We start from the raw sequence: 7714 nt of genomic DNA, 5'->3' as shown, positions 1-7714 counted from the left end.
GACAGACGAGTTTTCCTCCATCTTGCAAGCATAGAATTTATCGGAGGTCTCATACCTCTCGATCCGGGCGTTCTTCTGAAAGATAAACTTCAACTCCTGGAACATCTCAAATGCTCCATGACGCTCAAAGCGACGTTGAAGTCCCGGTTCTAAGCCATACAAGACTGCACATTGAACTATTGAGTAGTCCTCCTTACGCGCTAACCAAGCGTTCTTAACATCCTGATCAGCCGTAGCGGGTGGTTCATCTCCTAGCGCAGCATTAAGGACATAATCCTTCTTTCCAGCTTGTAAGATTAGCTTAAGATTACGAGCCCAGTCTACAAAGTTGCTTCCATCATCTTTCAACTTAGCTTTCTCTAGGAACGTATTAAAATTCAGGATGACACTTGCGTGAGCCATGATCTACAACACAAATATATTCAAAGTGGACTTAGACTATGTTCAAGATAATTAGAGTTCAACTTAATCAAATTATATGCTAAACTCCCACTCAAAAAGTACATCTCTCTAGTCATTTGAGTGGTTCATGATCCACTTACACTATCCCAAGTCCGATCATCACGTGAGTTGAGTATAGTTTCAGTGGTAAGCATCCCTATGCTAATCATATCAACTATATGATTCATGATCGACCTTTCGGTCTCATGTGTTCCGTGGCCATGTCTGCACATGCTAGGCTCGTCAAGCTTAACCCGAGTGTTCCGCGTGCGCAACTGTTTTGCACCCGTTGTATGTGAACGTTGAGTCTATCACACCCGATCATCACGTGGTGTCTCGAAACGACGAACTGTAGCAACGGTGCACAGTCGGGGAGAACACAATTTCGTCTTGAAATTTTAGTGAGAGATCACCTCATAATGCTACCGTCGTTCTAAGCAAAATAAGGTGCATAAAAGGATTAACATCACATGCAATTCATAAGTGACATGATATGGCCATCATCACGTGCTTCTTGATCTCCATCACCAAAGCACCGGCACGATCTTCTTGTCACCGGCGCCACACCATGATCATCCATCAACGTGTTGCCATCGTGGTTGTCGTGCTACTTATGCTATTACTACTAAAGCTACATCCTAGCAAAATAGTAAACGCATCTGCAAGCACATATGTTAGTATAAAGACAACCCTATGGCTCCTGCCGGTTGTCGTACCATCGACGTGCAAGTCGATATTTCTATTACAACATGATCATCTCATACATCCAATTTATCACATCACATCGTTGGCCATATCACATCACAATCATACCCTGCAAAAACAAGTTAGACGTCCTCTAATTCTGTTGTTGCATGTTTTACGTGGTGACCAAGGGTATCTAGTAGGATCGCATCTTACTTACGCAAACACCACAACGGAGATATATGAGTTGCTATTTAACCTCATCCAATGACCTCCTCGGTCAAATCTGATTCAACTAAAGTTGGAGAAACCGTCACTTGCCAGTCATCTTTGAGCAAAGAGGGTTACTCGTAACGATGAAACCAGTCTCTCGTAAGCGTACGAGTAATGTCGGTCCAAGCCGCTTCAATCCAACAATACCGCGGAATCAAGAAAAGACTAAGGAGGGCAGCAAAACGCACATCACCGCCCACAAAACCTTTTGTGTTCTACTCGAGAAGACATCTACGCATGAACCTAGCTCATGATGCCACTGTTGGGGAACGTCGCATGGGAAACAAAAATTTTCCTACGCGCACGAAGACCTTTCATGGTGATGTCCATCTACGAGAGGGGATGAGTGATCTACGCACCCTTGTAGATCGTACAGCAGAAGCGTTAGAGAACGCGGTTGATGTAGTGGAACGTCCTCACGTCCCTCGATCCGCCCCGCGAACAATCCCGCGATCAGTCCCACGATCTAGTACCGAACGGACGGCACCTCCGCGTTCAGCACACGTACAACTCGACGATGATCTCGGCCTTCTTGATCCAGCAAGAGAGACGGAGAGGTAGAAGAGTTCTCCGGCAGCGTGACGGTGCTCCGGAGGTTGGTGATGATCTTGTCTCAGCAGGGCTCCGCCCGAGCTCCGCAGAAACATGATCTAGAGGAAAAACTATGGAGGTATGTGGTCGGGCAGCCGTGAGAAAGTCGTCTCAAATCTGCCCTAAAAGCCCCATATATATAGGAGGAGGGAGGGGGACCTTGCCTTGGGGTCCAAGGGACTCCCAAGGGGTCGGCCGAGCCAAGGGGGGGAGGACTCCCCCCCCCAAACCGAGTTGGACTTGGTTTGGTGGGAGGAGTCCCCCTCCCTTCCCACTTCTTCCCTCTTTTTTTTTCTTTTCCTTTGATTTTCTTTTCTTGGCGCATAGGCCTCCTTGGGGCTGTCCCACCAGCCCACTAAGGGCTGGTGTGTCTCCCCAAAGCCTATGGGCTTCCCCGGGGTGGGTTGCCCCCCCCGGTGAACTCCCGGAACCCATTCGTCATTCCCGGTACATTCCCGGTAACTCCGAAAACCTTCCGGTAACCAAATGAGGTCATCCTATATATCAATCTTCGTTTCCGGACCACTCCGGAAACCCTCGTGACGTCCGTGATCTCATCCAGGACTCCGAACAACATTCGGTAACCAACCATATAAATCAAATACGCATAAAACAACGTCAAACCTTAAGTGTGCAGACCCTGCGGGTTCGAGAACTATGTAGACATGACCCGAGAGACTCCTCGGTCAATATCCAATAGCGGGACCTGGATGCCCATATTGGATCCTACATATTCTACGAAGATCTTTATCGTTTGAACCTCAGTGCCAAGGATTCGTATAATCCCGTATGTCATTCCCTTTGTCCTTCGGTATGTTACTTGCCCGAGATTCGATCGTCAGTATCCGCATACCTATTTCAATCTCGTTTACCGGCAAGTCTCTTTACTCGTTCCGTAACACAAGATCCCGCAACTTACACTAAGTTACATTGCTTGCAAGGGTTGTGTGTGATGTTGTATTACCGAGTGGGCCCCGAGATACCTCTCCGTCACACGGAGTGACAAATCCCAGTCTTGATCCATACTAACTCAACTAACACCTTCGGAGATACCTGTAGAGCATCTTTATAGTCACCCAGTTACGTTGCGACGTTTGATACACACAAAGCATTCCTCCGGTGTCAGTGAGTTATATGGTCTCATGGTCATAGGAATAAATACTTGACACGCAGAAAACAGTAGCAACAAAATGACACGATCAACATGCTACGTCTATTAGTTTGGGTCTAGTCCATCACGTGATTCTCCCAATGACGTGATCCAGTTATCAAGCAACAACACCTTGTTCATAATCCGAAGACACTGACTATCATCGATCAACTGGCTAGCCAACTAGAGGCATGCTAGGGACGGTATTTTGTCTATGTATCCACACATGTAAATGAGTCTTCATTCAATACAATTATAGCATGGATAATAAACTATTATCTTGATACAGGAATTATAATAATAACTATGCATGACCATAAAAGATGTTACTCATAGAAATAGAACAACCATTATTCTCAGACTTAAAAGAGTAACCGTCTCGCAATAAACAAGATCCAGATATAATGTTCATGCTCAACGCAGGCACTAAATAACAATGATTTAAGTTCATCACTAATCCCGATGGTAGTTGAAGTGACACTGTGCCGATGGCGATTGCATCAACCTTGGAACCGTTTCCTACGCGCATCGTCACTTCGTCTTTCGCCAGCCTTCGTCTATTCCGCAGTTCCTGCTTCGAGTTGCAAATGTGAGCAACAGAACCGGTATCGAATACCCAAGCACTACTACGAGAGCCGGTTAAGTACACATCAATAACATGTATATCAAATATACCTGATTTTTCTTTGCCCGCCTTCTTATCTGCCAGATACTTGGGGCAATTGCGCTTCCAGTGACCCATACCCTTGCAATAGAAGCACTCTGTTTCAGGCTTAGGTCCAGCCATGGGTTTCTTCGGCGGATTGGTAACAGGCTTGCCGCTCTTCTTCGAATTGCCCTTCTTGCCTTTGCCGTTTCTCTTGAAACTAGTGGTCTTGCTCACCATCAACACTTGATGCTCTTTATGGAGTTCAGACTCTGCGACTTTCAGCATCGCAAACAACTCGCCGGAGACTTGTTCATCCCTTGCATGTTGTAGTTCAACACAAAGCCTTTATAGCTTGGCGGCAGTGATTGAAGGATTCTGTCAGTGATAGCTTCTTGCGGGAGTTCAATCCCCAGTTCAGCTAGACGGTTTGAGTACCCAGACATTTTGAGCACATGTTCACTGACAGACGAGTTTTCCTCCATCTTGCAAGCATAGAATTTATCGGAGGTCTCATACCTCTCGATCCGGGCGTTCTTCTGAAAGATAAACTTCAACTCCTGGAACATCTCAAATGCTCCATGACGCTCAAAGCGACGTTGAAGTCCCGGTTCTAAGCCATACAAGACTGCACATTGAACTATTGAGTAGTCCTCCTTACGCGCTAACCAAGCGTTCTTAACATCCTGATCAGCCGTAGCGGGTGGTTCATCTCCTAGCGCAGCATTAAGGACATAATCCTTCTTTCCAGCTTGTAAGATTAGCTTAAGATTACGAGCCCAGTCTACAAAGTTGCTTCCATCATCTTTCAACTTAGCTTTCTCTAGGAACGTATTAAAATTCAGGATGACACTTGCGTGAGCCATGATCTACAACACAAATATATTCAAAGTGGACTTAGACTATGTTCAAGATAATTAGAGTTCAACTTAATCAAATTATATGCTAAACTCCCACTCAAAAAGTACATCTCTCTAGTCATTTGAGTGGTTCATGATCCACTTACACTATCCCAAGTCCGATCATCACGTGAGTTGAGTATAGTTTCAGTGGTAAGCATCCCTATGCTAATCATATCAACTATATGATTCATGATCGACCTTTCGGTCTCATGTGTTCCGTGGCCATGTCTGCACATGCTAGGCTCGTCAAGCTTAACCCGAGTGTTCCGCGTGCGCAACTGTTTTGCACCCGTTGTATGTGAACGTTGAGTCTATCACACCCGATCATCACGTGGTGTCTCGAAACGACGAACTGTAGCAACGGTGCACAGTCGGGGAGAACACAATTTCGTCTTGAAATTTTAGTGAGAGATCACCTCATAATGCTACCGTCGTTCTAAGCAAAATAAGGTGCATAAAAGGATTAACATCACATGCAATTCATAAGTGACATGATATGGCCATCATCACGTGCTTCTTGATCTCCATCACCAAAGCACCGGCACGATCTTCTTGTCACCGGCGCCACACCATGATCATCCATCAACGTGTTGCCATCGTGGTTGTCGTGCTACTTATGCTATTACTACTAAAGCTACATCCTAGCAAAATAGTAAACGCATCTGCAAGCACATATGTTAGTATAAAGACAACCCTATGGCTCCTGCCGGTTGTCGTACCATCGACGTGCAAGTCGATATTTCTATTACAACATGATCATCTCATACATCCAATTTATCACATCACATCGTTGGCCATATCACATCACAATCATACCCTGCAAAAACAAGTTAGACGTCCTCTAATTCTGTTGTTGCATGTTTTACGTGGTGACCAAGGGTATCTAGTAGGATCGCATCTTACTTACGCAAACACCACAACGGAGATATATGAGTTGCTATTTAACCTCATCCAATGACCTCCTCGGTCAAATCTGATTCAACTAAAGTTGGAGAAACCGTCACTTGCCAGTCATCTTTGATTAAAGAGGGTTACTCGTAACGATGAAACCAGTCTCTCGTAAGCGTACGAGTAATGTCGGTCCAAGCCGCTTCAATCCAACAATACCGCGGAATCAAGAAAAGACTAAGGAGGGCAGCAAAACGCACATCACCGCCCACAAAACCTTTTGTGTTCTACTCGAGAAGACATCTACGCATGAACCTAGCTCATGATGCCACTGTTGGGGAACGTCGCATGGGAAACAAAAATTTTCCTACGCGCACGAAGACCTTTCATGGTGATGTCCATCTACGAGAGGGGATGAGTGATCTACGCACCCTTGTAGATCGTACAGCAGAAGCGTTAGAGAACGCGGTTGATGTAGTGGAACGTCCTCACGTCCCTCGATCCGCCCCGCGAACAATCCCGCGATCAGTCCCACGATCTAGTACCGAACGGACGGCACCTCCGCGTTCAGCACACGTACAACTCGACGATGATCTCGGCCTTCTTGATCCAGCAAGAGAGACGGAGAGGTAGAAGAGTTCTCCGGCAGCGTGACGGCGCTCCGGAGGTTGGTGATGATCTTGTCTCAGCAGGGCTCCGCCCGAGCTCCGCAGAAACATGATCTAGAGGAAAAACTATGGAGGTATGTGGTCGGGCAGCCGTGAGAAAGTCGTCTCAAATCTGCCCTAAAAGCCCCATATATATAGGAGGAGGGAGGGGGACCTTGCCTTGGGGTCCAAGGGACTCCCAAGGGGTCGGCCGAGCCAAGGGGGGGAGGACTCCCCCCCCCAAACCGAGTTGGACTTGGTTTGGTGGGAGGAGTCCCCCTCCCTTCCCACTTCTTCCCTCTTTTTTTTTCTTTTCCTTTGATTTTCTTTTCTTGGCGCATAGGCCTCCTTGGGGCTGTCCCACCAGCCCACTAAGGGCTGGTGTGTCTCCCCAAAGCCTATGGGCTTCCCCGGGGTGGGTTGCCCCCCCGGTGAACTCCCGGAACCCATTCGTCATTCCCGGTACATTCCCGGTAACTCCGAAAACCTTCCGGTAACCAAATGAGGTCATCCTATATATCAATCTTCGTTTCCGGACCACTCCGGAAACCCTCGTGACGTCCGTGATCTCATCCGGGACTCCGAACAACATTCGGTAACCAACCATATAACTCAAATACGCATAAAACAACGTCAAACCTTAAGTGTGCAGACCCTGCGGGTTCGAGAACTATGTAGACATGACCCGAGAGACTCCTCGGTCAATATCCAATAGCGGGACCTGGATGCCCATATTGGATCCTACATATTCTACGAAGATCTTTATCGTTTGAACCTCAGTGCCAAGGATTCGTATAATCCCGTATGTCATTCCCTTTGTCCTTCGGTATGTTACTTGCCCGAGATTCGATCGTCAGTATCCGCATACCTATTTCAATCTCGTTTACCGGCAAGTCTCTTTACTCGTTCCGTAACACAAGATCCCGCAACTTACACTAAGTTACATTGCTTGCAAGGGTTGTGTGTGATGTTGTATTACCGAGTGGGCCCCGAGATACCTCTCCGTCACACGGAGTGACAAATCCCAGTCTTGATCCATACTAACTCAACTAACACCTTCGGAGATACCTGTAGAGCATCTTTATAGTCACCCAGTTACGTTGCGACGTTTGATACACACAAAGCATTCCTCCGGTGTCAGTGAGTTATATGGTCTCATGGTCATAGGAATAAATACTTGACACGCAGAAAACAGTAGCAACAAAATGACACGATCAACATGCTACGTCTATTAGTTTGGGTCTAGTCCATCACGTGATTCTCCCAATGACGTGATCCAGTTATCAAGTAACAACACCTTGTTCATAATCCGAAGACACTGACTATCATCGATCAACTGGCTAGCCAACTAGAGGCATGCTAGGGACGGTATTTTGTCTATGTATCCACACATGTAAATGAGTCTTCATTCAATACAATTATAGCATGGATAATAAACTATTATCTTGATACAGGAATTATAATAATAACTATACATTTATTATTGCCTCTA

The sequence above is a fragment of the Hordeum vulgare genome, chromosome 4H (assembly GCF_904849725.1).
Source record: "Hordeum vulgare subsp. vulgare chromosome 4H, MorexV3_pseudomolecules_assembly, whole genome shotgun sequence".
Classification (NCBI taxonomy): Eukaryota; Viridiplantae; Streptophyta; class Magnoliopsida; order Poales; family Poaceae; genus Hordeum; species Hordeum vulgare.
The sequence above is the reverse complement of the archived record's forward strand: the minus strand, read 5'-3'. Positions refer to the sequence as shown.